An 18,273-nucleotide genomic window follows, 5' to 3' on the forward strand; every position below is an offset into this window, starting at 1 on the left:
CTCCAAGCAAGCTGGTTCAGTTGCTTTAATACCTACCAATGTTATTTTTTTTAAATGTGTGCTTATATGGAAAGATCAAGATTGTGGTTTTCTGGAGTTTTGTAATGCTTCTTTTTGTACTCTGGCCATTTGTGTGTGTGTGATCTGCAAATTGCTTTTTTTTTCTTTCTTCCCTGTGAAACGACTCTTACCTCTTACCTTACTAAGCTTGGAGCTGTTGGTTGGTTGTACAGACCAAAAAACCTGATGTATAATGGGTTTGTTCTCATTGCTTATTAAAAAAGAAACTTTTATAAATCAGGACTTTGATGAAGAATTTTCCTGTACACTTTTATTCAGGGACAATCATAGTCTACAGAAAACATATATATTAGCGCAGGAATAGGAAAGGGATTTTTACAACCTAAAGGAAAATCGATCACTTAGTAAGGAGACTGTGGATGCTCTCCTGAGTGTGACATATCTGTGTCGGAATTTTGACATCATTTTTTTTGTTGTTGCTATTTCTTATTTAGTGGAAAAGATGGTTTTCATGATACCAGAGGCTTTTTCTCTCTCTAACAAAATTGTATCTGATAGAGAGCATCGTACAAAAAAAAAACAACAAAAATCCCAAGAAGTCCAATTTGGCAATGTCAGATATATTTCAATTTTATCATTAAAATATATTTGACCTTTCCACATTGGATCTGCTTTTTTTTAATGTATACATTCCTATCTGGTGTGGATCTTTGCTTCTTCTTGATTTTGATCTGATACTGTCCTGTACATGGGCAACATATAGAGACATACCACCTTGCAGATTACTGCCAAGATGAAGGAGTTGGAATGCTGAAGCAAGTAAAGGCGACAGAGGCTGGACGCCAGGATTATTTTTGCATGTTCACGTACCAGTCTGGGGCACCTAAGTTCACTCACCTGGCTCCAGGAGGTGCAGCTCATTTCTCACCCTTCTTGGGGTGTAAATAAGTGTGTGACTTCATTACAATTATTTCAAATATGGAACAAAGACTGACACGCAAATATGCTCATTTGTTGAACTGCAGGTTATGTGAGAATGTAATTTCAGGGTTTTCATGTAAATAAGTCCCTGTTCAAGTTGGCTCACCCTCCACCCACATTTTTTCAAATCTAGAAATTTAAACACTTCCACCAGGTTTGCATTCTGTGATGTCTATTATGATGTTATAATGTGTTGATATTGTAAGTAGCGAGCTGTGCCTTAATGTATATTGAAATTTGAATACGTTTACTGCTGTAATTATCTATTGCCTGTGTTTGGCTTATTCTTGGTATATACTGCCTTAGGTGAATTTCTTCAAAAAGGCAGTAAATAAATCCAAGTTAATTCATTTTTCTAAAGAAAAATACACAACTTTTAAATAGCACTAGATGCCTTTTGACTACTTTTTTGTTTGCTATATTCTACTTTACTGAATTATTATGTTTACTAAATTGAAGTATTATATTCTTCATACATATATGGAGCATATATTTATAAACTACATTGAGGCTTTAAATCCTTTGGTGTTCTTTCAACTTAAACTTTTTTTTTTTTGCAAAGAAAAATAAAAAATGAGTAGGACCTGAAAGGAGGACCCATAGCTAGGATTTTGGTGCTAAATCATACTTTTACCAGTACATGGGGTGCTAAAAAGTTCTCAGCCCAACCAAGAAGAGAATGAGGTGGATATAGTTCAATCAATGATTTTAATGTCAAAAACACCGAATTTCCTTTCTGCAACTTGGCACTTAAGGAGATAAGATAACACTCGAATTTTCAGCTACAGCTCAGAATTTGGGAGGCTGATTGGTTGGGCTGAGAACTTCTCAGCGTCCCCCTTCCTATTTATGCAATTATTTTAAAGAATCCAAAAGCATTTTTGAACAGTTTATGAAGACTCTAAAACTCTTTCTTTTTTTTTTTTTCTGGCAGTGTACTACATCATCCTTTTCTGCCTATGGAAGTGCAAACGGCTTGAATTCAGACTAAACCTCTGCATTAGCTCTTTACTGAAGCACTGGGGCAAAGTTTTGCTATTCGTAATCAAACGTGTTTTTGAACAAGTCACAAGCATGGTCTAAAGATTATTATTGTTTCTTGGCAATAGTTTCCATTAAATAAAATCGATAGGTACACAATGTATCCTATGGGTTGAAGGGAGCTCGGATTTGCACCATAAGTGTGTTTTTCTTTCACTGTCTGTCTGTCTCTCTCTTTCTCCGTCTGTCTCTTCAGCAGCATGTGACAGGCAGATGTGCTGCCTCCTGCACCCAGGAGACAGAGCGATTCTGCCTGTGACCTGCCAGCCTCCCATCCCCTGCTATTTCTAAGCCCGATTTCCGCCCTGAGAAGCTGCGTGAAGCAATGGGAAACCGAAGCCTCTTCCCTCCTCTCTCTGATCACTGCCCAGCAGGATAAAGATGATCTTTCAAGTACTCACATGGCCGGATGTCGGATGGGCTAGAAATTCAAATTAATGGGCCCTTGGCTGCAGATCTTCCTTTGATTGTAGCAGAGGATCAAAATGCTCGGGCGGCGGATCACTTGACAACTTCGACAGCTCGGGCAGGTTTGTATTACTGCAGGTTAGTGTGTATAACCTATATATACCTAACTTTTTGATGGAATCAGTTAACAAATGAGAGAAGAATGCGTAATTTTGCGTGGAAGCCCCCCTTCCCTGAAACGATGATTAGAAGCCCTCCACCTCCCCCCCCCTCCCCCAGTGCCCTCCCCGGCTGGAAGAGGAGCTACAGTTGGATTTGCAGAGGTGTGTTTATTTTTTTTTTAATACATTTGCAATTTGTTCCCCCTTTATCTGAGTTTAAGCAAAACGAGATCGTCAGAGAGAAAGGAAACCAAAGAAAAGACGGGTTTAAATTTCAGCCTTTCATTTTGATAGTTAAGGATTAAAGGAGACTGCGTAAGAGTTTCTATGCATTGTGCACAGACACCTTATCTATGGACTGTTTGGCTGTATGTATTAACTGCTCATACAAGGGGGGGGGTGCTGAAAAGTTCTCTGCCCAGCCAAGAAGAGAATAACATGGATATGGTATCAATCAATGATCTGAAACAATGTGAAAAAAAACAAACAAACCCATAGCATTTCCTTTCTGCAAATTGGCTCTTACCAAAATAACATTCTTTTCAGCTGCAGTGGCAAAATAACGCTCAAAATTTAGGAAGTTGATTGGTTGGGCTGAGAACATTTCAGCACCCCCCCCCCTCATATGCATGAATGTATACTGTGTGCACATGTTTGGTATACATGTGTATTTTATGCATATGTAACTGGTTATTATGCATGGTGCTGTGAGTGCACAGTTTATGCCACTGCAGGAATGTATAGGTAGGTGTGAGTTTATATACTGTATGTATTGATGTCATTCTGTATTCTCTCATATACCTCTAGTGTATATCCCAAGTGTTTGCGCACGCATGGTGCCTGTTACTGGCAATGAGTGACTGCTCTCAGGCAGGAGTTGTGTTGACCGAGGAAACACATTGTTATGAGAAGAATAGAGCCAGGCTGATCTTGGAGGGAAGGGGTAAGTGCGAGGGTTAACTTTTAACGAACCAGTCAACCAGAACATGAACTGCTCGGCAGGGCTGCCACCATGATACAGTTGAGTAATATTGTCGCCATAATCTAAGGCTGATTGGCGAGAAAGAGAGAGGAATTGGGGGGGGGGAGGGGGGAGTAGAGAATGGTTCTTGAAATAAATCCTGCATTTTTGATTTAGGAATTCTCCCCATCTAGTCTGTTTAGGATTTCCGATCTCTGGCATGTAAGTTGGTTTCTTATATCCTCGTTAATAAAACGGCGAATCACAGAAATCAGACTCTGACACTTCTTCCCTCCAGCATATGCACCTTACAATTTTTTTTCTTTGTCTTTCCCCCCCCCCCCCCCGTCCTTTCTTGTTTGTTTTTTTTTTCAGTCTTTTGTTTCTTCCATATTTTACTTTTTCTTTACTTTGCTTATCTACATCTTTCATTACTTTCTGTGTCTGCTTTGCCTTTTGTCGTATTAACAATGTTAAAAATGGCACTATTTACAAAATTGTTAATCATCTTCTTGTGTGCTCTGGGAAGTAATCCTTTCTGTCATGAAATATGTTTCATCCGATAACTCCTCAAAATTGAATATTTTCTCTCCCTGCTGTTTATTAGATATATTATCTAATACAGTTGGGCACCTGTTTTGGGATAACTGTATCCCAAAAAGTAGAGCCTAATCCCCTCCCTCTAGTGATGAGAGAGTGAGACACCCCCCTCCCCCACCCCGTGGTGTAAGTTATGATACGTGTTACAGCACTCTGAGTATATTTTATTGCAGGACTCAGAATCTGAAAATCTGTAGTGATGAACTCAGAAGACAAAACTTTCATGATTGTTTTTATGTGTGGAAGCAGGGGGGCTAAGCACCCTCACTATTCTTAAGTATCTTCATATTAGAATCAACATAAACTGCTCTCCAATAAAGTTCTTCTCTCTTTCATATTTCCATTCGTAGAACTGTGTTGCCTTTTCATAAAATGATCCATCTCCTATCAAAAATCCTCTGAATTCTACCCTGAGATCAGGGGTTTCCAGGTATGATGCTTTGCAATGTTTATGTTTGATTAACATTTGATATACTGCTTAAGCATATTATAGATCTAAAACAGTTTACAATAAAATACAGATACTTAGAACTTCCTTATCTGTCCCGAAGGCTCACAAACTAGCTAAAGTACCCGAGTAGACAATTATTAAAATAGAAAAGATATAACAAAATTCCAAGAATTGTGAGGGAAAGGTTCAATTCAAATAATAAAAAGATAAAAGAAATAAAATTAAAAATATACAAATAAGTTTAAGAGATTGGAGACTGAGCAAAATAAATTCCAATCTGGTGCTAAGTCCAATCATGAATCCGGTCCAATAGAGCTCCACATCAGTAAGGAAGGATCGACACAGAGACAGTGTGACAGGAAGAGGGGTAGTAAAAGAACAACTCAGAAAATGAAAATAGAAATCTGCACTCGTAGCATAATCTAAAAATTGGCAATATTTGAAAAAGGCCAAAAGCTGCTCTTGCCATTAATATGATGAAGGGAGGGATGAGAAATGCACCCACGATGCCTTTCCCAACAAGATTGGCATTGCTCAAGCAGCCAGCCAAGATTGATTTTGCATGCCGGCTGACAGCTAGGGGGTGGACTGGGCAGGATGAGGTGGGAGGGGTGCAAGCAAATTCAAACTGTTGCCTAGCAGCCCGGCGCCATATTTTTTTCTTTGCGACTGACCACCAAGCAATTGGTTGATAGCTCACATGAAATCATCTATATTTAGCAGAAGGACTGACAAAACAGCTGAGCACCGCTTGGTTATTCACCCCAAAATAGCTGTATTTGTCTGATCCTTTTCCCTGGTTCAATTTGGAAAATCTCTGCTACCCTGTACTTTTCATTTAAGGAGTTCCAACCTCCCCATGGCTGCAGTATTGGCACAAAACTGGTTTGACAAAAAAGGTTTGCCTGCTTGAAATTATTCCCTGTTCTCCCTTTACTTAACTAGTGATAAACTCATGAAAAAGAGGGCTGCATTCAGGTCTGATCCTACCACCGTGGTATCATGTACTGCTACTCTTGCTTCCAAGTGTTCAAAAGTGGCTGAATTAGTCAGAATCCTAGTTCTGCTTTGTTTCCAGCTTAACATCACTGTGAGGGCTAGGCATGTACCAAGCACATATAATAGCATAGCTGATGCATTGACCCATTTAAATTGGCCTCTCTTCCAGTACTGGAGAATTGGAACGACCACCGAGACACGCTTGTTTACCATTCACTTGCTCCATCCAGCCTACCAATACGCAGTTTTCTTGTATGCATAAGGTGACCATACGTCCTGTTTTCAATGGGACCGTCCCGTTATTGGACCGGCCGTCCCGTTATCCCGACCTACCACTTCGGGACACTGAAATGTCCCGTTTTCAGGGACAGCATCCCGAAGCTGTGCGTGGGGACAACAGGATAGTCAATCACTTCCCCTCCCTCCTTCCCTCCCTCCAGCACCGATTCAAACTCCTGTCCGCCCGCCGCCGCTGCACCTTCTTCATGCCGCCCAGAAGCCTTCTTCCCAACATCAATTCTGACGTCAGAGAGGAAGTTCTGGGCCAGCCAAGATATTATGAATTAATAAGATATCATGTGCACATGAAAAACGAATGGAAGAAATTGGGGGCGGGGCTAGGGTGGGATTGGGGGCGGGACTGACAATTAATACATGTCCCATTTTGATGAAAAAAATAAATGGTCATGTTATGTATGCACTATACTTAGAGGTTGGTATCATTCTGTTCCACCACAGTCTCCATTTTCTCCCATTTGAAATCACACTATTTAGATCAGAATTCTCACTAGAATATTTTGTGGTAGGGTTACCTGACGTTCGAGAAAAACTGGGTGCCCAGATAGACATCCTAAATCCCACAATTTGTCGGCCTTTGAGCATGCGCGGATGACATCACACGCATCCATGTATGCTCGGAGGCCCTCCAGACCTGGCGGGAAAGAAGAGATGAGGCTATATGGGGGCGGGGTTTGGGGCAAAACTGGGTGGGCTGGAACAGGGCAGGGCTATGCATCTGGGATTTTTTTAGCTTCAGATATGGTAACTCTGTTTTGTGATATTGTATGAGGAGGAGAAAATGGTTCAGTCATGATTGTGCACCCATTTAAGAACATAAGAATTGCCGCTGCTGGGTCAGACCAGTGGTCCATCATGCCCAGAAGTCCGCTCACACAGCGGCCCTCTGGTCAAAGACCAGCGCCCTAACTGAGACCAGCTCTACCAGCGTACATCCTTGTTCAGCAGGAACTTGTCAAATTTTGTCTTGAATCCCTGGAGGGTGTTTTCCCCTATGACAGACTCCAGAAGAGCGTTCCAGTTTTACACCACTCTCTGGGTGAAGAAGAACTTCCTTACGTTTGTACGGAATCTATCCCCTTTCAACTTTAGAGAGCGTCCTCTCGTTCTCCCTACCTTGGAGAGGGTGAACAACCTGTCCTTATCTACTAAGTCTATCCCCTTCAGTACCTTGAATGTTTCCATCATTTGGATGGTTTATGTGTTCGAACCTTCTGCTGTATGAGACTTTGGCAATTAGGTAGTTAAGATATCATGTTAAAAAACTGATCAGCATGGGAGAGGACAATTTGTTTCACTGATTAGAGGCTGACCAAGTTTTGTTTCAGTTTCTGTTATGGCAGGGAAAATGACCCGAAATCTTTTTTTTTATATATTTTGCCCAGTTTAAGTTTCAGCTGGAAGATTATTTTAATTTTCACAAATAAAGAAAATCCAGAAATATATAAACTGGAAAATACTCTTAAATTGTAATATATGGGTTGTTTTTTTTTTTTAAATTAAAGTATATGCTCAGAGATCTGGAGACCACATAGGGAAAATCTCCACATGTAAGGCCTCACTGTACAATCACTGCATATTACTTTTGAAATACAGTGGAACCTTGGTTTACGAGCATAATTCGTTCCAGAAGCATGCTCGTAAATCAAGTTACTAGTATATCAAAGCGAATTTCCCCATAGGAATGAATGGAAACTCGCTTTGATTCGTTCCACCAACCCCCTTCCCCCCACCCGAGGCTACCAGCGCTGCTCCATCACCCCTCCCCCCTGCTCTAACCGGCATCGCACCCCCCGAACCGGCATCGCAACCTCCCCCCGCGAGAACTGCATCGCACCCCCGTGCTGAAAGCGGCATCCGCCCGCCCTTCCTCTCAAAGACCTTCTTGAGCATGCGCAGATGCTCAAGTCCCGGCCCAGGCAAGAGGCGGGAGCTTGCTTTCACTCTCACAACCAGCAGAAAGTGTAAGGAGCGTGTTTGAGAGGAAGGGCGGGCGGATGCCGCTTTCAGCACGGAGGTGCGATGCGGTTCTCGCGGGGGGTGGGGGGGTGTTCGCGGGGGGGGGGTGCGATGCCAGTTCGGAGGGTGCGATGCCGGTTAGAGCAGGGGGGGAGGTGCTCGCATATCAGAACATGCTCAATTTGCGAGGCAAAAGTTTGCTGAGGGTTTGCTCGTCTTGCAAAACACTCGCAAACCGGGTTACTTGCAAACCGAGGTTCCACTGTATTATTTATATTGCAAATCTCTTATCAACCTTCAAAAATTATGTATATCATAATATGGTAACATTTAAAATTTGCACTTATCTCAAAAAATGTGCTTGGGTCCTGACATGAACCATGTTTCACAGGCTGCTTTCAAATCCACAGAGACCAGTGGAGCTATAACTGTTCTTGAAATCCATTTTTCAGGTTCCCTGAAGCAGCCGGCAAAACATGGTCCATGTCAGGACCTAAGCACATTTTTTGAGATAAGTGCAAATTTTAAATCAGTTACTATTTTATGATATAAATAATTTTTGAAGAAGATCGATATGAGATTTGCAATACAAATAATATTTCAAAGGTAATATACAATGATTGGATGATGAGACCTTACATGTGGGGATTTTCCATACGTGGTCTCCGGGTCTCTGAGCATATACTCTTTATAAAAAAAACCATATATTTAAATCTGAGAGTATTTTCCAGTTTATATATTTCTGGGTTTTCTTTATTTGTGATTTTCCCAGATTTCACTGAGAAGTGAGGGTTGTTTTTTTTTTCATTTTCCCCCCTTTGTTTCATATTGACTGAAGTTGGGTATTTTAATTTTCAGCCATTTTTTCGATTTTGACCAACAATGGCCATGTGTTTTTGAAGGAAGCCGAATGTTTGTGCTTTGTCCCATTTGCCTCCCTCCATCCTGGACCCCTCTACCCCCACCTGCCTGGGCCTAGCTTTGAAGACCTCGTGATCTCAGAGGGCAGTTTACTAACTCAGGTAGGAGCAGTGGCGTAGCGAGGGAGAGAGGCACCCCCTCCCCCACCATCTTCTCTGCCCCCATCCTCCGCACGCTCCTTCCCTGCGAGGGTCGCTTCCCTTCCCCTCTACCTCTGTAACATTCCTGGTGCTTGCAGCAACCCCCAAGCTACTGTCGTGCCAGCGTTGTTTCTTCCTCAGACATCACTTCCTAGGCATGGGTCCAGGAAGTGACATCAGAGGAAGAGCCAATGCTGGTGCGACAGCAGGTTTGGGGGGGGGATTGCTGCTCATACCAGAAACGTTACAGAGGTACAGGGGAAGGGAAACGGTATGCATGTGCAGCAGTGGGGTGTGTGGAAGGAGCGGGGTGGGGGTGGAAAGTAGGACAGGTGTCTGCGCTCTCACCAAGATGGTGCCCAGGGTTGACCCCCCTCCCCCTTACCATGCCACTGGGTAGGAGAAATCCCCAGTTACTACTGCCCATTCTGGCTATGGCTGCTGCAACTGGAGCATTGCTTTTGCCATGATTACACCACTAAACCACTTGGGACTGTAAGGTAGTCCAGGGGAGGGGGACTACCTTATTGGAAAATTAGCGAAATCTCTTTACTTTAAAATTATTGAGCCTTGGAAAAATTTTCCTGTCCAGCTGCGTAATTTGGGCTCTTTCCCATTATTTTGAAAACATCTGAAAACTTGGCTATTTTCAAAAATGTAAATTTCGCTGCTCTCTATACAATCATTAATTCTTATTATGTTTTCCTTTCTTTAAATTTTTTGTAAACCGTACCGAGCTCTATCTTTATAGAGAAGATGCGGTATATAAGCATGGAGAGGCATAATCAAAAGGAACGTCTAAGTCCGTTTTCGTCTAAGTCGCAAGTTATTCGAAGTAAAAAAACAGCCTAGGACACATTTTTGAAAAATATGTCCAAAAATATTTTTGTTTCGAAAATCGTCTAAGTATACGTCCTGTCAATCTGATCGTCCAAGTCGCTAAATCGTCCATCTTTATACCACATTTTCGTCCAACTTTTTGTCCAAGTGAAAAATGCCTAGAACAAGCCCTGTTGGATGTGGGAGGGGTCTGCAAAGTGATGGACTGAATACCCAGACATGGCACCTAAATAGTGGGGTACCTTACAGGGCACTGCTGTGAACGTCACAAAAAGGGTGCCATGTCTTTTCCTCACTACAGCTCCCTTATAGGTCATGGTGAGCCCCCCAAACTACCTCCAGAATTCCCTAAACCCACTTATCTACCACCCTAATAGCCCTTATGGCTGCAGGAGTCACTTATATGCCAGTAGAAAAGGGTTTTGGGGGTGTATAGGGGAGTGCACATGTTTCATTATCAATGCAGTGATTACAGAGGCTTATGGGCATGGGTCCTCCTCTCCATGGGTCCCTAACCTACTCCCAAGATGGCTTAAGCCGCCTCTGTGCTGGACGACTGGGCTTTCCTATGCCAGGATGCCAGGTGATGATGGTCTGGAGGCTGAATTGTAAAGGTATAATTATGATTTTTATGAGGTTGGGGGGGTTGGTGATCACTGGGGTAGTGTGTGGGGGTCTGTTTTATGTGTTTGCAGTAGTGCTGCCCGATTCACAATTCAAATCGGTTCACCGATTCACTTCAGGTGAATCGATTTGAATCGATTCAAAACAAAAAAAAAATCGACTTCCCGATTTGGCTGACCCTCCCCCCTTGCCCCCTAAAGCAGGAGTGGCAGCACTGCTCTTGCTGGCCGGCCACTGCCACACCTGCTTTAGAGGGCGAGGGGGGAGGGTCAGTTGGGAAGTGTTGCTGTCCGGCTTCCGCCCCTGGCATCCAGCTTCCCCCCCCCCGGCCTCTGACTTTCCCCCCTGGCCTCCCCGTACCGTTTACCTTATAGGAGCAGCCTGCAGACAAGATTGTGGTGCTAGCGATCTTTGCAAAGTGCTTCAGAGCTGTTTTCTCCACCGTGATCCTGCCTCTGACATCAGAGGAGGGGTGGGAAGGGAGATTTTGAGCCGGAAGTTTGTCAGAAGTAGAAAAGGCTCGTTTCCTGTTCACATCACAAAAGGGAGGCGGAGCTTCACTCGGAGCACTGCATCTACGGAGGGAGGCATAGTCTCTTCTTCTTGGTCCCACCCCTTTCAGTGCTGATTGGTCAAAGAATTGCAGCGGTGGAGAGTAAATGTTCTGCCCTGTAGCACTGAGGGGGGGAGGAGGGGGAGGAGTTTTGGCTCCTCCTGGCACTCATTGGTCAGAATTTTACTAGGGCGGGGAGAGGAGGAGTTTAAGGAAGGAGCAAAGACTGGAAGTCTCGCTCTCTTACATGAGGGCCGGAGGATAACTGCAGGGCTTTTTTGTTGGTTTCGCTGATTGGTCAAATAGTTGCTGGGGTGGAAGAATAGTTAAAATGTTCCATCCTGTAGCACTGAGAGGGTGGGAGGTGAGGGGTTTTGTTTCCTCCTGGTACTTATTGGTCAGAATGATCCTGAGGCCGGGAAGGAGGGTGTTTGAAGCGGCAGTAGGTAGCAGCAGTGGGGACCAGTCCGGGGGGGCAGGCTTCAGCGCTGGAGGGAGGGGAAGCGATCGCCTGTCCCGTTGTCCCCACGGACAGCTTCGGGACGCTGTCCTTGAAAACAGGACATTTCGGCGTTCCGAAGCTGTGCGTGGGGACAACGGGACAGGGGATCTAAAAAGGGGACAGTCCCGTTCAAAACGGGGCGTATGGTCACCTTAGCTATGGTCCATGTGAGTGGAGGCTGTTTTGCTTAGAGGTAAAATACAGTCTTTCATTATTTAAATTACTATACTATGACTTGAATACTGTGAGTTTAGTATAGGGATGCAAACAGCACGTTCTGACAACCTTTCATACGCTGAAAGACTGGAGAAACTGGGGCTCTTTTCCCTGGAGAAGCGGAGGCTTAGAGGGGATATGATAGAGACTTACAAGATCATGAAGGACATAGAGAATGTGGAGAGGGACAGATTCTTCAAAATTTCGAAATCTGAAAGAACGAGAGGGCATTCGGCAAAATTAAAAGGGGACAGATTTAGAACCAACGCTAGGAAGTTCTTCTTCACCCAACGGGTGGTGGACACCTGGAATGCGCTTCCAGAGGGCGTGATAGGACAAGGTACGGTATTGGAGTTCAAGAAGGGATTGGACAATTTTCTGAAGGAAAAGGGGATAGGAGGGTATAGATAGAGGGTTACTATACAGGTCTTAGACCTGGTGGGCCGCCACATGAGCGGGCTGCTGGGCAGGATGGACCTCTGGTCTGACCCAACAGAGGCACTTCTTATGTTCTTATGACAATCCCTAGCTGCTCTCACTGTTTTTAGCTACAGTTTGTTTTGAACAAAAGCTTTCAGTTTCGGTGGCTGTTTTGGTTTCAGCTGAAAATGAAAAAGCATTTTTGACTGCCATCTAACTCTGATGCAGTGACTTGTCCTTTTTCAAATTTACAGGTCTACCTTGGCATAGGCATCAGAATGGAGGGGGGAGAGGCCACGGCCTCCCTAAAAATTGGTAATGGTTCGGCTCCTCCATCTTACCTCTTCTTCTGACAGCTGTAATTTTAAATCTTTGGTGTGTAGGGTATGTTCTTCCTTCCTTCCTTCTTCGCCCCCAGCAGGACCCTATAGTACATCCTCTTCCGCTTCAGACTCCCCCAAATCTTCTCCCACAGGTTGTTGTTGTTTGAAATGTTCCAGCAGCTGCGGCACAGCGTCCACGAGATGAGCCTTCTGCTGTCGGCCTGCCCCGGAAGTTTTCATTTAGCAGTGACTTCCTGTTCTTGCCTAGGTAGGCTGATGGCAGAAGGTTCATCTTGTGGATGCTGTGCTGCGGCTGCTGGAACATTTAAAATAACAGCAATCCAAGGGAGGGCAGGTGTGGGGGAGTCGATAGCTGAAGAAGTCATTCCGCAGGGTTACATGGGGGGGGGAGGGAGGAAGGAAGGAAAGAATATACTCTATATAGCACAGGCAGGGGGTAGGGGGTTGGGAAGACAGGGAGGACAGATGCTGCACGGGCTAGGGGTGGGTGGGAAGGCAGGGAAGAACAGATGTTGCACGGGCTGGGGGAGGTAGGAAGGCAGGGAAGAACAGATGTTGATCAGTCTAGGAGGGGGTTAGGAAGGACAGATGCTGCATGGACTGGGGGGAGGCAGGGAAGGACAGATATTGCATGGGCTGGGAGGGAGTTGGAAAGGACAGATGCTGTATAGACTGGGAGGGTGTTGAGAATTACAGGTGCTGCATGGGCTGGGGGATTGGAAAGGACAGATGCTGCATGGATGGGGTGCTGGGAAGGGAGGAAAAGAGAGATGCTGCTAGTGGGGGAGGGAAGAGAAAAAGAAAATTGTACATAGGTGTATGGAGTGGGAGGGAAAGAAAGATGGTATACATGGGGAAAGGAAAAAAAAAGAGGGAGTATTATTGGACATGATAGTGGTGGAGAGGAGGGAAGGAGAAAAATTACACTGGGAGGGAAGACAGATATCTCAAAGAAGGGAGAGATGACAGATTCTGGAGAAGGGTGATGGAAGGGGAAAGAGAGATGCCAGACCAGAGAAAGGAAGGAGAGGAGAAAGAGATACCAGACTGCAGGAAGGAGGAGAGATGTTAGACCATGTGAAGAGGTGGTATTATTATTATAAAATGGAAGGATTTATTAGGATAAATCTCCACCAATAAAACATATCACCCTCTGTCTGAGAGAAATATACTTATAAATAAATATTAATTTGGGGAAAGAATATATAGCTCTGCCTGTTTCAAACTTAGCTCTATAACAGGGGTGTCCAACCTTTTGGCTTCCCTGGGCTGCATTGGCCGAAAAAAATGTTTCTGAGGCCACGCAAATGCTGGCGCAAGACAGAGGAGGGAGCCAGCAAGACAGTAAACACCCAGGGGCAGCAGAGGAAAACACTATCGCCCTTGACTGGGGCCGCACAAAATACTTCGCGGGGACACCCCTGCTCTATAATATGTATTAAGTATAATATATGTGAATATTTATTCAAGAACTAAGACTCAGAACATTTACAAGCAAACTGAAAATTTATTTCTTACAGAGCAGAATTAGTTATAAAATCAGGTTGGTAGAGCAAGTAACAGATAGGATCGTTTAACAAGGAAGAATATGCTACAAGTCAAGATATTACTAAAACAGAATGATTAGTTTACATGGTTCAAAAGTTACTCACAATTGATAGTAGAAAAGACCGCATGTCCTGAAAGCTGTGCATATGGTCACTAGGAGAGATGTTGCAGCATGATGATCCCCAGCAGAAAAGGAAAAAAAAAGGGAGAGAAGTTGGGTAAATCTTTTGGCTTTATAGATGTGGATGGTTCCCATGAGGCATCAGAACCCAGGGGCTATGCCTCCTCCCTGAGGCTGGCAAAGCATCCAATCACAGAGCGGTCCAGTCTCTCCTAGGTGGATGATGTTATCTGATTGAATTTTCTTCTTAATGGGTAGGGTCTGCTTAAATTCTATTGTTCTTGCAGACTGGGGTAGTTCATAGCTGAATTTGGTGTGAAGAGATACTGGCCTATACCCTGTTATCCTTTTGTACACCTTCTATTATAGTGCAGTAGCACTGGTATCCACCCTGGCTGTCCTTTTGTACTCCATTGAATAGGTGCATTTGACACTTTTCTGAACAGATGGCTGGAAGCAGTGCTGGTTCAAGTCTTTCAGAATCCAAGTTAGAAATTATTTTTGGTTCAGGCAATAACTTTATACTTTAACTTATAAAATCATATCATGTTACAGAGGGAGGCAAGAGAGATGCCAGACCATATGAGTGGGTAAGGGGGAAGACAGAAATGTCAGACCACAATAGAGAGAGGGAGGATATGGTGCACAGGGATGGAGGGGAAGAGGAAAGAGAGGGAGGAGATGGTGCACAGCGATGGGTGTGGCAGGGAAGAGAGATAGAATAAATGCTTCTTATGAGATAGATGGGAATAGGGGAGATGAAAGAGAGAGAAGATGTACACATGGATAGATGGAAAGACAAGACATGGAAAAGTAGATTTTGAGAAGAAAGCAGAAAAATGTAAGAAAGTTGAATGTTAAAAGTTAATGCCAAAGATGAATGTAGGGTAGAAAGTGAAGAAGGAGAGAAAAACAGCAAATGGATAAGAAGGCCTTGGAAACACAAGAGCACAGACAGAAGGAAGTGCAGCCAGAGACTGGGAAAAGATGATTAGATCACCAGACCACAAAAGTAGGAAATATGATTTTATTTTTAATTTACTGATTGAAATATGTCAGTTTTGAGAATTTATATCTGCTGTCTATATTTTGTACTGTTCAGGAAGAAATTAATTTATTTCTATTTTTCTGGTGTTATAATGCATGTAGAGTTTTGCATCTTAGGGTTTCGTTTGTGTATATTCGTACTTTTAGTTTGTGGTCCTGTGTTAGCATAAGGGTTATTATATATGTTTTGCATGTGTGACCAAGGCCAGGTGTTCTAGTAGGAATGAGAACCATATAGTGTGCTTTGTGTAGTTTAATTTTATGGTTAACCATTATGTGATTTTAATAAGATTATATTGTGTGTGTATATGAAAAATGAATGGAAAAAATGGTATTACAATTAATACTATCATTATTATGGGGGTGGGGTCAAGGGTGGAGCTTGGGTGGGGTCTGGGCGGAGCTTTTGGGCTCCCCAAACAAAAAAGCATTCTGCTGCCTATGTATCTTGGCATCTGTCCTGACAAGGCCCCACAATTGTATCTACATGTAGACAGCTATCCACTTACATCATCATGCACACAGCATTAGGGATTGCTGGATTAGATACATACCTCAGGTTACACTCCTTTCATATTGGTGCAGCCATGGCTGCTGAAGTGAAAGTGGTACCTTTACAGGTCATTCAGCAATTAGGCAGTTGGTGATCTAAAGCATACAGAAGCTATGTGTGATTAGACAAAGATTAATCTTGTTTCTATTAATTGTTCATTGAACAACACATAATCCAAACAGCCTTAATTCTTGTTTCTAGACTTACCTCGATGGTGAAGGATGGCTTGGAAAGTCGGACATTTCTTTGACATTTGAGGTGGCAGAAGGGCTGTGAAGCACCCACAGGAACCCCACCTTGGGTTTGGCTTTTAAAGGAACTTACATTACCTGGGAATAATTCAGCAGAATGTGTTGGCCTCAACTGCTCTCCCTAATTAGAGATGATGTTATGATTAACAAAGTCCTAGATGCCTTCGTTATACACCTAGTGGGTAATGACCTGGGTCATTTATCTTGTAAACAATTTATAACTAAATTTCCTTATGTCCTAGTTTGAAATGTATTTGGTACGATATATTGTATATATGGAGGCTGAAATGAATGAGCAACAAGTTATGCCCAACTTATTTCATTGTGAGTCATTCTGAACTCATAAAGTGAGGGCTACAAATGTCTATTGCAATGGAATGTAAAGCATAGGCCTTACAAAAGTCAATAGACTAATTGGAAAGTAAGTTTAAGAAAAAGGGAGAATAAAAATTTGACCTGATTAGGTTGAAACCATCCCTAGTTATTCTAGACACGATAAGGTTCACTTATCAAGGGTTGCACAGGACTTGTAACTGAATGACATCCAGGAGGCCTTAGAGTTGTTATCGAACTAGGCGGCAGCGCCTTATCTGTAAAATTATGTGGGGGGGGGGGGGAGGTGGATGACCCAATGGAAGTGTTTGTTTTCCTGGATCCATAGCGAAGCATCTGAGTCTTGAGAGCATAAGGCATAAAATAACTTAAATATTTGAGTACTGCTGTTCCCCTGGTATGAGTGTGTGTGCCAGGAAGTGCTAAAGAAATAATTAATAGTAGTAGTAGTAGTAGTAATCCCAGCTAAGAAGCAAACATAGTAGGAGTCCCTATCTTGCAGGAGCTGGGAACCATGTTATGGGGAATGGGAACCTAGCATACAATCACAGCAGTTACCGATGCTTCTGTAAGAGAATGAACTCCTAGCTTGGTGACTGAGGCTGGAGCATGAGATGAATAGCTACACTGATCACTTAAGACTAGGAATACTGTTCTGTTGTGACATTATTCATTTATTTATTTATTAGAATACCAGCTTGTTAAAGAAATTCACTCAAGGTGGAGTACAGCAAGAATAAGTCAAACATAAGCATAAGGTGGGCAGACTAGATGGGCCATGGGCCCTTATCTGCCGTCTATTTCTATGTTTCTATGTAAGCAACAGACAATTACAACAGTAAAAATATTCAAATAACAATACACAATATGGCATGGAGGACCTTTTTTTTTTTTTTTAATCGCGTACATAGACGTCTTGGTTGCCAGGACCTCCAACCTTTAGGACATCCAACTTTATCCACCATTTTCAACCACAAAATCATCCAAATTCAAAACTTCCTGAGCATTTGGACGGGGGAAAGGCCAGCATTGTAATGGACTGGCCACACAGATATACCAATGGAGCAGTGGGGTACCTTAGAGGGCATTGCTGTGAACTTCACATAAAGGGTGCCAGAAGTACATCTCACCATAACCCCCTTCTAATGTATGTTGAACCCTCCCAAACTCCCCCCAAACCTACTATACCCACCTGTCTACCACCCCAATTGCACCTATATAGCAATATAGTAGGATTTTATTGAGATCACACTTTCTACCATAAGTGTAGTGGTTAGAGTGGCTTATGGACCTGGTTCCTCCTCTCTAGCCCACTCATTAAGCTACTTAAGACACCTGTGTGCTGCTCTGCTCTGCTTTCCCATACCTGATGCTGCTGGGAGGGGGGTCAGTGACCACTAGGGGAATGTGGGGGGTTCATAACTTAATTCCTCCATTGGTCATCTGGTCAGTTTGGGTACCTTTTTTAGCACTGCGATGCCAGTAAAACAGGTCTAGCTCAGAACATCTAAATTCTGTCAAATACATCTTGGGAAAGGTTTGATTAATTATTATCGCAAGACGTCCAAGTCTATGCCTGCCCGAAGCTAGCCCAGAACATGCCCCCTTTAGTTTTGGATGCACAGCAGCTAGGATGCCTTGCAAGACAGCTAGAAAGATGGTTTTGAAAATCAGTACTTGGACCTCCCATCGATTAGGACATCCAAGTGCCGATTTATGCTGCTTCTTTGGATGTCTTAGAGTTTTGAAAATGCCCCTAAGAGTATGCTAAATTACGATGTCAACACAGTATGTGATAAAATATTTTAGTAGACAGGATAGGGTCAAGTAAAGATGGAGTATATAGATAAGATAAAGTAACAGGAGTAAGAAATTAAAGGGACTAATTTAAAGAAAGTTGCACATGAGATCAAAATGGTGCTTGAACATTTATCTCAGCTAGAGTAGGAGTGGATAAGCATGTCCTAATTTAGTATGTGCA

The 18,273-nt window shown here is 43.2% G+C and overlaps 1 long non-coding RNA gene across 1 annotated transcript; it reads left to right on the forward strand.

Annotated features, from left to right (window-relative positions):
• Positions 1–1,940: 1,940 nt before the first annotated feature.
• LOC117358041 lies at positions 1,941–17,051 on the forward strand. The gene is made up of 4 exons (XR_004538936.1): positions 1,941–2,573; positions 3,420–3,555; positions 4,524–4,603; positions 15,910–17,051. It is a non-coding gene; the product is annotated as an uncharacterized LOC117358041 (long non-coding RNA).
• The last annotated feature ends 1,222 nt before the right edge of the window (positions 17,052–18,273 follow it).

The sequence above is a fragment of the Geotrypetes seraphini genome, chromosome 3 (genome assembly GCF_902459505.1).
Source record: "Geotrypetes seraphini chromosome 3, aGeoSer1.1, whole genome shotgun sequence".
Taxonomy (NCBI): Eukaryota; Metazoa; Chordata; class Amphibia; order Gymnophiona; family Dermophiidae; genus Geotrypetes; species Geotrypetes seraphini.